The 18,116-nt window shown below is 38.2% G+C and overlaps 2 long non-coding RNA genes across 2 annotated transcripts; both read right to left on the bottom strand.

Moving 5' to 3' along the window:
- Positions 1 to 2,538: 2,538 nt before the first annotated feature.
- LOC106885137 lies at positions 2,539 to 5,686 on the bottom strand. Its single transcript, XR_001411387.1, has 3 exons — positions 5,421 to 5,686; positions 4,992 to 5,031; positions 2,539 to 3,199 (listed from the first exon to the last, which is right to left on the bottom strand). It is a non-coding gene; the product is annotated as an uncharacterized LOC106885137 (long non-coding RNA).
- Positions 5,687 to 7,668: 1,982 nt separating this feature from the next.
- LOC106885139 lies at positions 7,669 to 17,472 on the bottom strand. Its single transcript, XR_001411389.1, has 3 exons — positions 17,369 to 17,472; positions 14,922 to 14,956; positions 7,669 to 7,875 (listed from the first exon to the last, which is right to left on the bottom strand). It is a non-coding gene; the product is annotated as an uncharacterized LOC106885139 (long non-coding RNA).
- Between the last annotated feature and the right edge of the window lie 644 nt (positions 17,473 to 18,116).

The following is an 18,116-nucleotide window of genomic DNA, read 5'->3' as shown; positions in this document are numbered from 1 at the left end:
TTTAGCTAACGTCCCAAGGTCATAAATGAAAAATCTCTCTGTGAACTGAGCATTGTAGGAGATCCTAAATTTTAGACCTGTACAGGGCTTTTGCAAACCAGTACTGGATTGGTAAACACCAGTTCGCCACCTCCAATGCATTATATGGAATTACATATTTCAAGAAAAACTTATATGGCAAAAAATTTAAGTCCATAATGAAATGTATGGTCAAAATGAAATATAACCTCCAAATAGCAATAACCTCCAACTAATAGCAATGTCTCCTATCCAGTCAGTTAAGACACTTTCATGATATGAGTGAGACCAAGTTTCAGAAGACATGGACATCAAAGTGGTTTTCCCTTATTCCAGGAAACTCACAGACAAATAGCAATATGGTAAAGGCCAAATTGTACTCTGAAATCTGTTTTTTCTGAAAGAAGTATTAAAAGAACTTGTTTTCATTGTGCTGTAGAAAATGACATTACTTTTTTTTGTAATCTCAGAAGTTTTCTGATAATCAATAAAACACTTCCCACCTTTCTTCCCCATGTTTATGTCATTGTTAAAACAGAGTTTGTCTTCGATCATTTCTTTTTCCACAGAATGAGCCTGACAATATTGGAATATGCAAACTCCCTAGTACTGGCACAACAGGAAAATGGAATATTGATATTTTATTCGCAATTGTTTTCACATCATCAGTTACATGTGTTTAGCATCCTTCTCTTTTTTAAAAGAACCATGCTGTTTCCTTCACAACTTTCTGCTTAACAAGGTTGCAAAGCATAATGTTACAGTTTGTTACTCTCCTGACTGATAGAACCGCCAAAAAGCCATTCTCTCTTTCTTAAGATTCATTGGAGTGTCAGTCTTTATCCTCAGTTGTTCCTCTTTTCCATTTACATCACAAAATGAAATGATATTTACAGAAGAGAAATTATTGTTCACATTACAATTTAATTAATGTTGAATTAACAAGTAATTTTATTAATAAGCTTTGAATCAACATGTTTGTTGTGCCCTGCTGGAAATCTTCTAGAATTGATTAAAGCAAGCTAACGGATTAAGCTGGTGATTTATTGACAGGAAGAATGTCACCTTTATCTACAGGCAGGGATGTTTGTCTCAGCTGGAGAGTTCCCAGTGCATTTCGCCTCTCTCTTCCCCATTACCTTTCTGCTCATTTCCCCCATTTTCAGACAAACAAAAAAAAAAGTCATATTAATATTAATAAAATATTAAATTTGGCGGTTATTTGGAGTAACTGTATGAGTGAGACCTGCATCTATCTACAGGATCACACTGTGTCGTGGGCTGGTGGAAACAAAATTTAAAAGAAACAAGAAACCAATTGAGCAGCAAAAAACCCCCAACATAATAGAAAAGACCTTTTAAAATATTTGTTATTCTCTTTTCTGCAATGAGCTGCTCAAAAGCCAGAGGTACAAATGGGAAGTTTATTCAACCAGAAAACTTGACACAGAATAAGTTGATGCCATCTGGCTTTATTCAGCTAATACACATTACAATGTTTTATATCGCTCTGGTGGACCATTGCTCCTGAAAGATGTACTTTAATAATATGTGTTGGTACATCACTTAATACGCAGCAGTGGTGATGCATCAAAATGCAAATCAGTCAAGAAGAATTTTAATAACAGCACAGAGGAAAGTGATTACAAGCTCCTATGAATCACAGCACTGGGTATCTTACATGTGGTATTTTTTACAATAATCGGTTTGACTGCACTTTGCATTGGGCAAGCTGATTTCCCATAGGCTGTGTTTCAAGGCAATATCCAATATAACCTGCACAAAAAGAAAACAGCTATGAAGGTCATTTCAAGCAGAGTAGGGAGAACTTGCAAAAATCTGCCAGCTGAGCAAGCTGACGTCTCCTCGTAATTCATAAAATTAACCTTCCTCAGTTTATGAGGCTAGCTTTCTTAAAGCTTAAAATTTTCCTGTAGTGAGGGATGAACAAATAGTCTTTACACATGAAAACATATTTTCACATTTTCTCCATTCAAAAAAGTTCTTGCTACAACCAAAACACTGAAAATATATATAGACAGGACTTAAAAATGTCCTTCCTCCGCTCATTTTTCAGTCACAAATTTACTTGAAATCCAGATTTCATGGCTATTTTTAAAGGAAAGCACATATGGGAGTGTCCAAAGAGTCTAGCTAAATTTCCTAAATGCTATCTTTTCTACCAATTCCCAATAATCACCACGATTGTGGTGCAAACAAAAGACATAAATAATTATGGACCTCTCATACTATAATTAACAGGATGTTATTTGTGCTCTTCTTTAATAAGAACAGGACCAGACGCATTACTTGAGGCAACAATCTATTTGCAACAACCAGATCTATACAGCAGGAACAGCTCTCCACAGAGCGTCACGCCTTAAAAATTAGATTCTTATTTAAGCTATATCACTGTAGAGGTGGTCAAGCAAAGTCATCGATTTCACAAAGGTTTCCTATGAATAATCCTGGAACTTGATCTACTCCTACTCTGCGATGGCATCAAACTTACCTTTTTAAGAGGCATTTTTTTAACTTTATGTGAAATATCTGATTTCTGAAATCCAGAGATCCTTCAGAGGGGCACCAGCCAGCGTCCTGAAATGATATTAGCTCTGAGGCCTGCAATCAAGAGATGCTCATGAACGTAACACACGAGTAGTGATAAAATATGACAGCAGGAAAGAAGGATTCCAAATGGTTTCACACTTCCCGTCTTTACTATTATGCTTTGGAAACAAGACTACAACAGTTTTCTCCTCAGAGAATGTTTAAAGCGCTCAGTCAGGAAAATCAGATGGACAAGCAGACTCTCACTCCAGGGAGCTGTAACAATGAATTACTTCTGAAATCTTTTGACAGATAGAAAAATGTAGGCCTGTGCTGTGTTTTAGGCCACTGAGTCCTCTACACGGTTCATTTCTGCAATGAAGGGTGTGAAGTGTTTGACCCTTGCTGTGTGTAAATCCAAACTATGCAGCGATGGCAATAGTCACCACCCACTGATCATCCAAGTTAATTGTCCCTTTTCCACAATGACACCATTTGCAATAACTCACCTTCAAAGGATGCATCCAGGACTTTAACAAATGCACTAACCTCATCGCAGACTGTCTTTGATGTAGTCGACTCAATACGGAGTTTTGTCCGTGAGTTTTATGAAGGCTGCTTATTCAGTGCACTTGAAAATAGGAAAAGAAAAAAATAAAAGGAAAAGTATAAAAGGAACAGGGAATAGAAAGGGGAATGGAAAAGGGCACGGAAGTGGAAAAGGAAAAGGAAGAAAACTTTCTTCTGATTGTTTCATAATTCTCAGAGTAAAATATGAAATTCTAACGAATGCTGCTTCTGATCTATGACCTAAAAGAAATGTCAGCAATTATGATATTTAAAAGTAATTTATATTGAAATCCTTAGTCATTCACTCTCCTGGACTTTCTGAAATAAATCTACATTGCTCTCTGCATTCCTGTTTACACCATAAAGAGTTTTGGTTTTCCTGACAATCAGGACTGAGAATTCATTTGCTTAGACTGTGTGGAAATGAATGGTTTGTACTTTATGCAAACTTCAGGGGGAAAAAAGTTACACTTCAGTAAATTAAGTTTAAAATACTTTAACTTCAGCTGTAGAAGCACAAGGCTGTCCAAGCTTGCAAAGAAATGGTAAGTTACATTACAGCTTGCTTACTCCCTTGGACTTCAGGGCACATTTATTCATTTCCCTCACAGTTTTTGCCTACACTGAAACAAAAATGCATACAGTATGTCAGGGGTGCTTTATTCAACAGTTTTCTGCATTGGACTGACAGTCCTGAACCCCTAAGGTGACTTCTGCTCGACATGGCAGGGCCTTGTCCACGTGCTACATCTCATACTTGTAGCACTGATCAAGCAGCGGTCACAAAAAAGGGAGAACACACCAAGTAGGAAGAGAATGGAAGCGTGTGCAGAAGTGTAGGGTCATCCCATTCTTCTGGTCAGACACAATGCCCTTAATTTGACTTTTAATGGACGTATCTCAATAAAAGTAGAAATGCTGGTGCTTACTACATTCCTCACCTTTTCTATGAAATGTGTTTCCATTTTCATCACCTTTAAAACCCACTGATAAGGTTTAGCACATAAGGTTTGGGGTGGTGGAAGAGACAGCAGTATGGTCAATTCCTTGCTTTCTAGCTAGCTACTCAAAATACTTGAGTTCTTCCTGAGCAATCACGTCATGTGAGAACACACAAACTGAAATAATGGAAGTGTTTACTCAGATAGTTTAACAGGAGTCAGCATCATTCTTGTCCTTAAGGTTATATGAATTAAAGGCACATTCCAAACCTACAACTGTGGTGAAAGACATCGGAAAACTGAGAAATCTATGACTGTAAAAGCTGGTGCTGTGGCAAAACATGGGGTTTATGCATGGCACTAAAATAGTTCAGCACTTTTTTTTAACTTTCCAAAGAATAAGCTGTATTCTATTTTTTTTCGCTGTAGTTGCATATACATCTGCTTGAAACATATTTTCCAAGTGTCTCCTGAAAAAAGACATTCTATAGAGTGATTTAAATTTGATCATGCAGCTAGACCCAAAAAAACTTGCAAATTTTCCTGATTACAAGTACTTTCATAATTTTTTTTTTACCAACACAGTATTTTGAAATAAAAAAGTCCTTTGTGCCTTTATGGATTTCTAAAAAAAAAAAATAATAATTGGATGTGAGACAGACACATCAGCAAAGAACAGCAATATGTGACAATTACTGAGCTAATACACAACAGTTTTACGTTGCTAATTAAAACTAGAATAATGCAATAATTAAATTAAGGTCTCAATTAAGATTGAATCAATATACCAATAGATTGAATGATTAAATCACTAAATTCATACAACAAGTAATCAGATCAAATTAACAGATTGACAACACAATGAATTATTGTGCATTGGTCTTTTCTGTGAAGATTTTAAGGAGAACATACCTTCTCAATTAATATCAGATTGGTTTTTTTCCCCCAGAAGCTGAAAAAAAAAAAAAAAAAGATTGGAGAGGGTGATTTACAGGAGTTGTTGCCAAGAAAATGTTCTCAACCACTTGGCTGGGGTACGAGCTATCAGAACCACAGTCAGCAAAACCACTCTTTTATAAGTTATCTGGTGACCAAATGGACACAGTTTTTTTCCATACTTGCACTGTTAAAGGCAATTACCTCACTTCTTTCAGCATTTTAAAAATATCCTGGACTTTTGAATGTCAAAGAATTGGAGAATCAATATGAGCTCATAAGTCATTCTAACGTCTGTTGACAAAATATGAGCTGCTTTTACATTTATCAGAATTCTACTCATAATTAAGCAATTCTCCCAGTTGTAGTCAAATTTCTGCTGAAATTCTTCACATGATTAAGTACCTTAGTTATTCAAATGTTGCATCTTTTGTTAATTCCAGGCAAATATTCCCAGGAGTCCCTGTTTGTGGTAAAAAACCAGTTGTTTAGTTTTCTAATTCAGAGACATTGTTTATTTCAAAGCACTTCCTCTTCAAGTAGTTATTTTCTTCAGTTAAATCATGAGATGAGAAACCCTGCTGCTCTCACTGCCTGAAGGTCAAAGGGTTGTGTGGGAGAGAATTTACCATGGAAGAAACAATCCAGCTTTACCTGGGTGACAGCAATTATGCAGAACAACAAAAGGAGAAGTTAAGTTACAAGATGAGAACTCTAATACATTCTCCCCAGGGTCTGCCACTCACTCAGCCATGAGAAAAACAATGCCAGACTTCATTTTAGCAGTTACGTCTCTATAATGCTGAGATAGTAAAGCCCATCGTATACACAGCAAACTTTGTTGTTTTACTTCCCGGGTGTCTGCTCTTCAGGTTGCCTCCTCGTAGGTTGTCATTCCTAAGAAGAAAACAAAGAACAGAAGTAGCCTAATCAATTTTTAATTTAAGAGTCCACATGAATAGATAGTGAAGTCATAACTTTCTCCAAAAGGCCAAACCTGGGCACGCCTTTAACCTGCAGTGAAAGAGAAATGTGGGAAAACGTATGGAACCACATTCACAGTATATTACTATCCAAATCAAGAAACAGAAGTGTCACTGGGGAGAGGATTGTGGAGGGCATGGACTCTTCAACCCTCGCAATAGGAGAGGTGCAGCAGGGGGGACAACACGTTGTCTTGATTTGTGCTGGCGCTTCAGGAGGAAATACTTGGGAGAGGTACTCACCCACACACACTCCCCGCAGTCGTTTCCAGTAAGTCCTGAGTGCAACTGAAAAGTGAAGGACAAATGAAAAATAAATGTACCTTTACCTCTTGCATGTTGTGTATGAAAGATATCCAAAGGTGGAATTTATTTATTTTCTCTAGGTGGTTGGTTGAATAATTTTTCCACTCAGGCATTTTTGATCATTTAAAATGTAGGTAACTTTTGCCATATATCCCAAGTCACACACACACATACTCCCCGAGTGTATTTTAAACAGTCTAGAAATATTAGTTAATATCACATATAAGAATGTTAACAATCATTGTCATTATTTTCAAGCTTGAAAAAACGAGGCTTAGAAAGATCAAGATGTTGCCCACAAAATGTGCCGCTTCCATGAAATAAACTTCAGTGGCCCATGAAAGAAGCTGAAGCGTTCTGATGCCTAATCTTGTCTCTAAACAACAACAAAAGCCCAATCATTATCTGAAGATCACATTACACAATTACTCAGACAATTACTTCATCCCTTTATTAACAATTATTGACTGAACCGCAGACTAAAGACAATGGGTAATCTAAGAAAAAGAACTTCCAGTCTGTCATTTATGTGACAGGTAAACACTAGTTTATTTTTTTAATGCAATGATTAAAATAAATGTTTCAATTGTCAAATAAACAAGAATATGAAAATATGGATATAAATCCCCTATCATAGCATGTATTTAGATAGATAGTTAATCATCTAGAGAAGTCTTCTATAAAATACACCTCTGTCAAAAACATTTTTCTTTGTAAGTGATTAAATAATAATGGATAACATTAATAATACTTCAAATCAATTGAGATCACCTTTCTTTAACACAAAGCTTTTTTTACACACATTAATATGTATAGAAATATACACATTAGTATTTTAGTACCAGAGGACTTTCAAAGGGTTAATATTCTGGAACTGAGCAATTTTATTATTTTAGTGTAGTTTGGTCGGGCCTTTTTAATTCAATGGGTAAATGTTTATATTTATTATATGGATAGAAAAATGGTGTACTGCAAATACTATATTTTGACCCAAATACTATTAATGTTTGACTAATTAATTGTGTAAATGGAAAACACATTTTTTTCGAAAGAACATTTGCTCTGTCCTGTTAGAAGTCATAAGTCAAATGCAGCCCAGTGGCATTAAAATGTGGCCTTATTTGAGATCTGATCAAAAGACAACGAAGACTTCGGTTGGCTTCCCCCAAATTTAGCAGGAAGCTCTTGGAAAAGCACATGCTTCCTCTAATTATGTTGTATGGAAAAAAAACCTCTCCTATAACATCTTATGTCTTAGTTAAATTTCTATCATTGCTAAACTTTGCTCTCTTATCTTGTAACATCATGCTTACCTTTACAAAACTAAGAAATATTTTTATTTTATAGTAATTATTCTTCCTGGTTCCACTTCTTAATTTCAGCAAATAGAACAGCATATTTTATGTGGATTTACTTTTCTCTGCTTTCCTTTTCTCTTCTGCTCCTTAGGTGGTTAAATATGGAGATTGAAAACTTTTCATGCTTTCATTCTCATCTAGACTCTTCTTCTAATGACATTTGCACCTGTGTCATGAGCCATTAGAGAAATCCTGACCCCAAACATCAATAATCTGAAAGGCAAGCAGAAAACACCTGAGGTAAAGCCACATTCTTAGCTTTCATTAGAAACATGTTTAGACCTTCCAGTGAGTGCTTCAGAGGGAACAAAAAAGGGTTCTCTCAGTGTTTTGAAATACACATTGCATTTAAGAAACACATTTATGCATGTGTTGTATGTAGATATATATGTCCGCATTTGAATTATGTTATATATATATATTTAGGTATTATAATCCATATTAAAAATTACTAGTCACCAAATACCCTGAGGGATTTACCAGCACCTGGCTGTAGCACTGTAATATTATTCATCTCCTGACATCAAGGGGCATCCTCAAGTCCAAGGCTGCTGGTGGAGCAAGATACACTCAAGAGCACAGAAAGTGGTTTTAGTAGCTGCTAATACTGGAAATGAGTTAACTTGTCACTACCAAGCTAATTTGGTGTCTCCAAGAGTGGGATAAGTGAGCTGGGGCTCAAACTGTGTCATTAAGATGCTTAAGTTATCTATGAGGGTTTTAGCCATGTGCACGGTACAAATGTGCTTTCTGGAACCCATATGGTTCTGGTAAACACACCACCACAATGAAGTTACTGGGCTTTTTCTGCAACAGCTGCACTGCATTGCTAATCTTTCTCCCACTTTACCCTCTGAGCAGTGTAAAACAATGGGTCATTTCTTCAGCAGATGTAAACTGATGTTTACCATTGATTTAATGAACACAGAGCAAAGCAGTGGAACCAAACACTGTATGCCCTATTTTTTTAAATCATCTTGCTACAAAAACAGTCTCCTCATTCCAGCCTCAACAAAGAAATTGTAGTATTTTCTTCAAAGTTATTCTGTTCCACTGAGCAAAATGGACAAATGTTATAGCTCAGAAGCAATCTCTCAAGGTTTCTCATGTCTGGGAGAAAACTATTGTCCTTTGGAAAAAAATATTTTTCAACAGCTGTTTTCTCAAAGGTCTAAGTTTATAGGAAAATTTTTATTATCGACTGTAAGGATCCAATCTAGGATACCCATCCCTCTGTTGTCCCTGCACATTTAATAGACCAGGAGAGATATTTTTTCAGGGGGCAAGTAATTTCTAAACTGAACTGCTGTTCTGAACCATCCTCTGGAAAGCCTGTAAATGCACAAATATTTCTGGTCCATACGATTTCCCCTTTTCTGCCTATAATATTTGAAAACTAGGGGACATACTCTCTTAACTAAGACACCTGAACCAGTTGTCTAAATAACAAGGTAGCTGGGATATCTTACATTGTTTTTACACGTGGAAGGTTGCAAAATATTGAGCATTACAGTTGGAGACTTAAAAAAATACCACTTAGGTAAATAACTTCAGGCTATTTATAATAATGTTTTTTTTCTTGTTGCGCCTTTTAAGAATTTTTGTACATGTACTTGAGTGAGAAAGAGATTACAAGTGAAAAGCTGTGACTTGGAAAATGAGGGGAAAAATATTTCAACCTGTAGGTAATAGTATATCTTGTTCTTGTTTTGTGGTTGTTTTTTTAAAAGATAGCATTCTCAGCTACCCTTTTCCTTGAAGGCACGTTTATATAATTATTATGTTTGTAATAAAGATACGCATAGCAAGCACTTTCAGTGATATATTGAATAGGAGAAAATCATCTTTGCAAGGATATTTGCTTTCCCTGAAACAGCTAAGACTGTGTAAATATTTAACTATAATTATGCTAAAGCGCTATTCTTTTATGCCAGAGTCACTCACAAAATACAATCCTATAAATGCCTTTCTCAAGATTTGTTACATGCTGGCTTTTGGTCTTATGGGAACAAATCTCTCTCACTGCTATTGATCTGTTCTTTAAATTATTCTCCCATGAGGCTCTCAGCTAAGAGCATCTTTTCCTTGAATCTCTTTGTATTTTTAATTGGCTTATGTTTGTTTAAACAAAATCACACCAGTGCCTTAGGCTGCAGCCGTCGACTCATTGCATTCAAAACCAGACACACTGCACTCCAGCAGCCTTCACTTCTGTCCTCTACCGGACTCATCTCTTTGGGGATGAAATCTGTCACAAGATAAAAAAAAAAAGAAAAAAAGAAAAAAAAAAGGCATACAAAATTGCCTTTGGACTGGGTTGCTAGGAACATAGCTGGGATTTGCATAATGCTGTTAAGAGTCCTAAAGATGAAAGGAAGGGTAGATTGTGCCATTTGTCTGCAAGTTCTGGCTGGCGGGCGGTGAGGGGACACTGTCCCAGGAGGAACGCTGGAGAGAAGATGCCTCGGGCAGGACCCAGACCTTCCTTCCCTTGTGGTCCCCCCTGGGTGCGAGGAGAGGCTCTGCACAATCTGCTCTCCCCTCTGCCATGGCACCGAGGGGCTCTCTGCTCTTCACCCGTCCTGCTCCCCCAGGTGAAGTGGGACTGTCAGTGCTGCAGCTTTTCCCTGGACCTCCTTCATCAGCAGATGCTGGAGAGAGTGGTTCCCAAGCTCCCCTCACCGAAGGGAGCCCAGGAACTGCTATTGTGTGCTGCCCTCGCACCGCTGCACAAAGGGGAGAAGGTTCTTATTTCCCCTCTGCCCCTCCTTGGCTGAGCAAAGAGCGTTCAGAGCCAGAACCCAAAATAAGATAGACAGTATGGGTGGTGAAAGCAATAGAGAAAAGCATTTCTTGTCATTCAATTTTATTCTTATGCACTTTGATCCCAGATTATTTTTGAATAGTGTGAAGTGACGCATATTCAAGGATTTTTAAGTTTATCCTCTTCTTTTAACTATTTCCAGTCAATTACCAGCTGCTAAAGCACTTCTCTTCTTCTGTGGCGTAAATACAAGAGGAAGGAAAAAAAATCCTGCTCATATTCTATTATGTTTCAGTTTAATTCAGTATGAAGCCAAGCCTTTACAGGCCATATGGGCACGCTATCTATACAGTCAGGCTTGGGCTGCGTAGCCCACCTCCATGCAACACCACCGCACACAGCATTGCCTTCACATCACACTGTATCTGGAAAGAATTAGTCCCTAAAAGAGCTTGCTCCTGAATGTAAGCCTCTTCCTCTGCCTCATGATCTAGTCCCCTCCCCATGCAGGGTAGGTATTGAAGGCAGGACACCTACTACCACATGTGACTTATCCAGCCTTATATGATCCCTTGAGTGCCCACTCACTTAGCAACTTACAAGCAGATGGACGTACAACTAGAGATAGTAATATCTTTCAAGAAAAATAAGAGGACACCCGGCACCCATTTCTAGATGGTACACACTTCTTGCACTGCAGGCAAGGACCAAATGATCTGTGTTACCTGAGCCAATAACGTTTGTGGTAAAGTTCCAGATCCTCCCTGGTACCAACCTCTTGGTTATCTTCATTCAGCCCAAAGTTAAGAACGCCCAAACTATCCACTCCTGTATCAACTTACCACTAATGTTTGGTTTTGAACTATTCATCTCAAATAGAATCACAGAATCATTGAATTTCCTCGGTTGGAAGGGACCTTTCAGGCCATCTAGTCCAACCATAATAGTTAAGGAATGCAAAGGAATGAGATATATAGTGCTGCTGGACCAGCGAAAGAGACACTACTGGGCTGCATGAGCACCGCACTCTAATTTCCCACCTTGGGATTTACACAAGGTCATCAGCCATTCAATGGACAGTGAACAAGGCAAATGTGAAACCATTACTCATCAAAGCCCATAGTACTAGAAGTGAACAGCATTCAGTGAAACTAACAGATTGACTTATAATAAATAAAGGTACGTACTTCCTTGTGCAGCCAGTGGTGAACTCGTAGAAGCTACTTCTACTGCAGGTTGTAGAAGGAGTTCAAACCGGAACAGCAAAGAAAGAGACAATAAAGCAAACAACAGAAGGTATCCTCTGCAATCCTTAACCCACCAGCTGTGGGTACTGAGGCAGGAAGGGAAGAGTCCACTGCAGAGAGTAACCAGACTCACATGCTCTCCACAAACAGAGTTGCCAGCTGCCGTCTCTGGAGACAGAGCCCTGAGCTACACAGATTGCTGCCCTAACCCTGTAGGGCATTTCATCTGTCCTCATATCAAGGAATCACAGAATGGTTTGGGTTGGAAGGGACCTTAAAGATCACATAGTTCCAATCCCCCCTGCCATGGGCAGGGACACCTTTCACTAGGCTTTCATATAATAGAATCATAGAATCACAGAATGGCTCAGAGTTGGAAGGGACCTTAAAGATCATTGAGTTCCAATCCCCCTGCATGGGCAGGGACATCACCCACTAGACCAGGTTATGCTGGCAAGCAGCAAGTAATATTAATATTTTCCTTGCAATCATGCTGAAAATACTGCGTACTGGAGTTACATGCTATGCGAATGTGAAACTCTGACTAGCCCTGAAAAGCAGGGAGTTTACATTCCAAATCCTGAAACACTGCCATCATCCAAACCATTCAGAGGAAATACTAAAATTTTAGAATGTTTGCAGATCAGTCAGGTTTGCAGGCATGCAGGGATGGTAAAAGTACTTTTCACAAAGCTCACACAGGGTGATGCAAATTCACCATCAAAAGTGAAATTAATTGGAATAGGCTGACAGATGGTTAAGTCTAAGGAAAAAAATTGAATTGTTTTGAGAAGGTTTTTTGCAAGCTATGAGATTTTAATTAAATCACACAAATCAACAATATCCTTGAATAATTACACTCAAAGATACTTCTTTGGTTTTTACGAGCTCAGGTGACACGAAGAATTAATAATTGCACGTTTTCCATTTACTCATTCCAGATTCAAAAGCAGGATAAACAGATCACTAATACTTTTCAATTAACACTACAATGCAGTATAAAACACATTCTATCTCAGAGCCCTAGACATAAAAATATCTGATGCAAAACCCTGCTTATTATTATCTTGATATCAGAATCTTTTGTTATCCTTCTTCATATGCCATCCTCTAAATAAAATCATTCCAAGCATTTGTGCTGACAGTAAAGTTGATAAAACAATCAGTACCAGGTGCCAAAACTTAAAAGTCAAAATTTAACTGAACTCTGCATTAAAGACTTGGAATCTCTTTTCCCAGTGATAGTGGTTCCCAAGATGTAAAAATCACATAAGATATTTGAAAGGAGCAGCCAGGAGGAGACCATTCAATAGTATAATTTACAAAGGAAGTGGCAAATATGACTAATTGAACGTAAAGTTTGAACTCAGGCAAACTTTTGAAACCTACAATTTCAAGTCACTCTACTTCATTACACTGTTTCCAGCATTCCCTGGCTGCAGAACTCTCTGTAAGCTTGGTTATTAATTAAAGTGTGATTTCTTTCTTTAAAGAAAAGTAACTACCCTGGTGATACAAAGGTTAAAAAAATGACTAGTGAAAAAGATTATGAAAAATATTTAGTTTATATATTATTTAGTTTATTTATAGAAAAATATTTTCATCTTAAAAAATATATAGACGGCACTGAAAATGCCTATAGCTCTGAAAAGATTGGACCACTACTATTGCTTCAGTCATATTTTTTCTTATTTATTCACTAAAAGAATGGTTTCTCATACACATATAAACAAAAAAAAATCCAATCCATAAGGGTAAATTTTACATATAGTAATATAAGTGATATATATAGAGAAAAAGTATTTTATAGAACTGTGAGCTCTGGATGTGATTTAGTTAGGCTTAAAAAGCAGTGCTGCTTATCGCTTGATGACTATTGAGCTGGGTGCAGAGAGAGTGACAAGTGGCTGCCCAGGGATATGGCTGCCTCCCAGCCAAGTGACACAGAGGACATGCCACAAGAAGCAGCAGTAATGCAAGGGAAAGGAAAAGGAAGCCCTCTGGTAAACCTGTCACTGACCATTGTCATGTCCTGTGCATGTTCCTCTCCTCTATCCAATTTCCTTCTCTTCTCCAGTTTCCGTTCTTATCTATACTGATGTTTACCCTGGGAATTTCGCTCCGTCAGATCAATGGGAGTTGATGCAGGAGTGCATGTCAATGTGGTGAGAACGTGCCCCAGCATTTTCGGTGGACCTAAAAAGTGAAGGGCTGATTTCATAGGTCGTATTGGAAGTGCAGTGGGCCGACCAACCCAGCTGAGATGTGCTTTAAGCAAAGGAGCTAAATCTTTGAACTTTTTCATGACTATGTGCTTATATTAGGCATTATCTTAAACAACTGACTGAATCAAGACCAGGGTATTTTTAATACACTGAGCTCTAGAGACCACAAAATCTGTCTGAAACAAAGGCAAAAGATTAAGATGTTAAGCTAAGGGATCAGAGCAGCAAATTACTATCACACACTTCACTGTTAGTTCAGCGTCCTCTAATACACACCACGTGTTGCAACTTTTACTCCACTTTCTTTTATGCCACTTTTTGTACTTACTCTTTTACTAGCTTATGCATACATCTTGCATACACTGAGCAGATTTTTGGTGTGATACTTGGCTGTTAAAAGTGCAGCATCACAGAAGATGATTAAAAAAACAACAGCAAACTAATTGCTGGATCATGTTTGCAGCAGTCCTGGACAAGGAGGTTTCCACATATTTAGCCTGCATTAAGATTTTTTTTCCACATCTAATGCATTTTAACTTCAACGTGGGTGGTAGATAAAATTAGACTAACTCCAAATTGAGAGAAAATAAGTATCGCCACAGTAATATGAAAAAGACCACCATTTCAATCAGAATTACATTCAAAAATGAACTGGCATGAAATATGAACAGAAGCTAGACAAAATCCTTGTGGAAAATTTAGGTGTTATAAGCATTGTGAAAATGCTTATGACTAAAGGTACAATCATTTCTGGAGGAAAGGAAATAAATATATGCCCCACTGAAGCCAATGCAAATGAAATCACTACTTCTTGTTTCATATCTCTGTACAGTTGTAAATGCCTTTAATATTTTTCCTCCCAATAAATTATTTTTCTTTCCAGGATCAATAGTTTTTATTTTCCTTGATAAGTATAAGAAAGTTAAGTAGCATCAACCCACAGTACCAAAGTCTTACAGCTACAAATACCATAGACGTGTAGAAAAACAACCTCATAAGTTGTGTTCTTGTGAAAATTATTACCTTGTGAACAAAGGCATCTGTGGAGACCAAGGAATCTGAAATAAACAAAACCAGAGTAAAAAAATAATAACAAAAAATAAAATCATTTGTTAGGGTTGAGTACTGTCCATTCAACATGTATAGCAATTAAGTCTTTCAACTCAAATGAAATTATAGTCTATGGTCATCATCTAGTTTATATTTTCCTAACTCTTGCTTTGAAGTGGTTTCAATTACATACTCTTAATAAAAGCAAGTTTTAAGCACCTTCTTGTTATGTCTGCTGTAAAAGAAAAGCAGATGGAAAATGGAAATTGAATGTTTAAAGATAATTGAATGGGAATATTTGTAGAGAGAGAATTATTTTTTCTTAATGGTTAATTAAGCCTATTGAAAATGCTAAAGAAGTCAAACATCATTCTTGGGTTAATATTTGTGTCTCTGTCTTACTTTTGGGTTTCTAGAGGTCTGATAACTGCATTCAGTCACTAAGAGCAGAATTCCCTAATGATGTTGAAGGATGCTGCCCACTCAGAGGGTTTACAAAAGGAGGCAGCATCATAGAAATTACCTGTGCTTCCTCTGCATGTTATTTGAAGGAGCTCCTCTTTGGTCCAACACAGTTTGCACAGGGATCTGGGGATGCAAGGGCATCCTGTACTTGGGAGGATGCTCTGTGACTGTCATAAAGGGAACAGGTATTTTGGGCAGCAGCGCTTTCCTACACCGTGTGGGTTATGGGTCCTCAGTTACAGATCAACCATAGCTCTGAGGAGCAGTCACAAAATAATCATAGAATCATAGAATGGTTAGATGTGGAAGGGACCTTAAAGATCATCCAGTTCCAACCCCCCTGCCCTGGGCAGGGACACCTCCCACCAGACCAGGTTGCTCCAAGCCCCATCCAGCCTGGCCTTGAACCCCTCCAGGGATGGGGCAGCCATGACCTCCCTGGGCAACCTGTGCAAGTGTCTCACCACCCTCACAGGAAAGAATTTCTTCCTGAGATCTAATCTAAATCTCCCCTCTTCCAGTTTAAAACCACTACCCCTTGTCCTGTCACTACACTTCCTGACAAAGAGTCCCTCTCCGGCTCTCCTGTAGCCCCCTTCAGATATTGAAAGGCTGCTATAAGGTCTCCCTGGAGCCTTCTCTTCTCCAGGCTGAGAAGCAATAATGCAGCAGCTGAGGGAGGAGGTGGGAAAATTTTGGGGGGGAGGCATGTTATGAAAGGAGACAGACGTGCCGAGGGCAGAAGATTTTTGGGTGAACTATAAGGTGGAGAGCAACGATAAGCAATTTGCGGCTTAAGAGTTCATTCAGGAGGAGAAGTAAAAATCTTTAGACAAGCTCAGATAAGAGAATTATGTTCAAGCTGAGGAAGTGAGTTTATTCCAGATGTGTTTGACAGCATGAGAACAGAAGTGGAAGTAGTGCTTTTGGTAAGGAGCCAGTACTGAGGATTAGTCAGGTGGAGAGCACTGAGAAGGGAGTGAGGAGCTGAGAGCACAAGGGTGGGAAGAATTGAAAATACAGGCTCTGGCATCAAGCAAAGGGAATGAAAACAAAGAGGGAAGGAAAGGAATTAGAGAAGCAGAGAAATCAAAGGGAGGTTTAAGAGCAAAGCCAGCTTCGGTAGAGATCACAAGGAAAGAATAAAACTGAGGAGGAAGGGAGAATAAGAGCCACTGAGGGAAGGACACTAGTGGTTATGGGGAGGAAATAAAGGGACTGGAGATAATTTGGGGCTAGATTTCAACAAGTGAAGATGAATCTCTCAGACTTTCCCACGTTATGCCCTGCAGAAAGAGTTTTACGATCACTGTTGATCTGTGCATATATACAGTCAGTTCTGTCAGTCTGTCTGATCTTGGATTCTTTTTTCCTTCCCTTTTCTCTCTCAAACCTACCATCAAAGTACTTTATTTTCATAACAGTGTCATTCTCTTATGTACAGTCTTTCTTGTTCCTACCTTTTAGCATATGGTCAATACACCGTATTGTTTGCATTTTTGCTGCCAGCCTAGTTCTACACAGGCGTCCCTGATGTAGAGGAGCAGCAAGCTCTCTGCCATGGAAAAACTCTGTGATCAGAATTATTTCTTAGGGCGGAGATGGCTGACCTGGGCAATGAAATACATATGTAGTTCGTAAAAGAGGAGGCAGTACGTCATCTGAATACCTTTTTAAAAGGTTGCTTAATTTAGGCAACTCATGTGCCTGCACCCATGTCCATCTTCAAACAGATTACAGAACTGTATTCTAAGCATGTGTCCCTCGATATATAGGCTACAAACATATGTTTAAGTATATTGCACTTCAAGCACATCTAAACTCGAGGCAGCAGTTGCTTTTCCACAGAGAAGTAAACTCCCAGGGCTGAGAGGGAACACTTTTAGTCAGCAGAAAAATGATCGTAATATTGAAATGAGATTCTGGTGTCAGAAGAAGGGATAGTGCACCCTCACCTTGGCATCTGGACACCTTGATGTCTGCACAGAAACATCAAAAACATGGGAGCCTGAATCCCAGGAAGGTGTAAGTCCCAGCGCTCATTGGTTTAGACAGCTGTTGACATGAAAAAATAAAATAGCTTGTGAGCCCTCTGGTGGTATTTATTTTTTTATTTCTCAGATGTTAGCAGAATCCTGCCATAGCAACAACATGTAAATGTCCTTGGATATGTATGCAGTGGAGTGTAAGTACTGCTGTGCATATTTACACACACACACATATATACGTATATGTATACATATAGACACATAAATATAAATATAAAGGATTAATTAATGGCAGAGAGGAGTACCTTCATACATTCTGAGAGTCACTGCCAGAGCAAGGGAAAGAAGAAATCACCTGCCATCATGATCTGAGTATTTATGTGTAAGTGTCCCACTCCCACATGACAGTACTAGCACCATCCATCTGAAAGAGGGAATATGATCATACACTAACAGCACTATTATAAGAAATTCAGAAAGATCTTTGCCTTTCCACATCACAAACTCTATTTGTAATATAGAGCCACCTGTCAAAAGCAAAAGAAGTCACTATTATGATCCCAAGGAACAAAGTGTAAAATTAATTCCTTATCAGGTTCCAAATGGATTTGGCAAATATAAACGCTTAAAAATAAAACAAATTAGAAATATTGTAGAATTTCTCTAGATCAAAGCAAGTACCTGCTTAACTTATTAATAATAACAGTGTTCCAGT

The sequence above is a fragment of the Calidris pugnax genome, unplaced genomic scaffold (assembly GCF_001431845.1).
Source record: "Calidris pugnax isolate Ruff unplaced genomic scaffold, ASM143184v1 scaffold49, whole genome shotgun sequence".
In the NCBI taxonomy this organism is placed as follows: Eukaryota; Metazoa; Chordata; class Aves; order Charadriiformes; family Scolopacidae; genus Calidris; species Calidris pugnax.
Note: the sequence above shows the minus strand (reverse complement) of the source record. Positions and strands in the feature narration are given on the sequence as shown.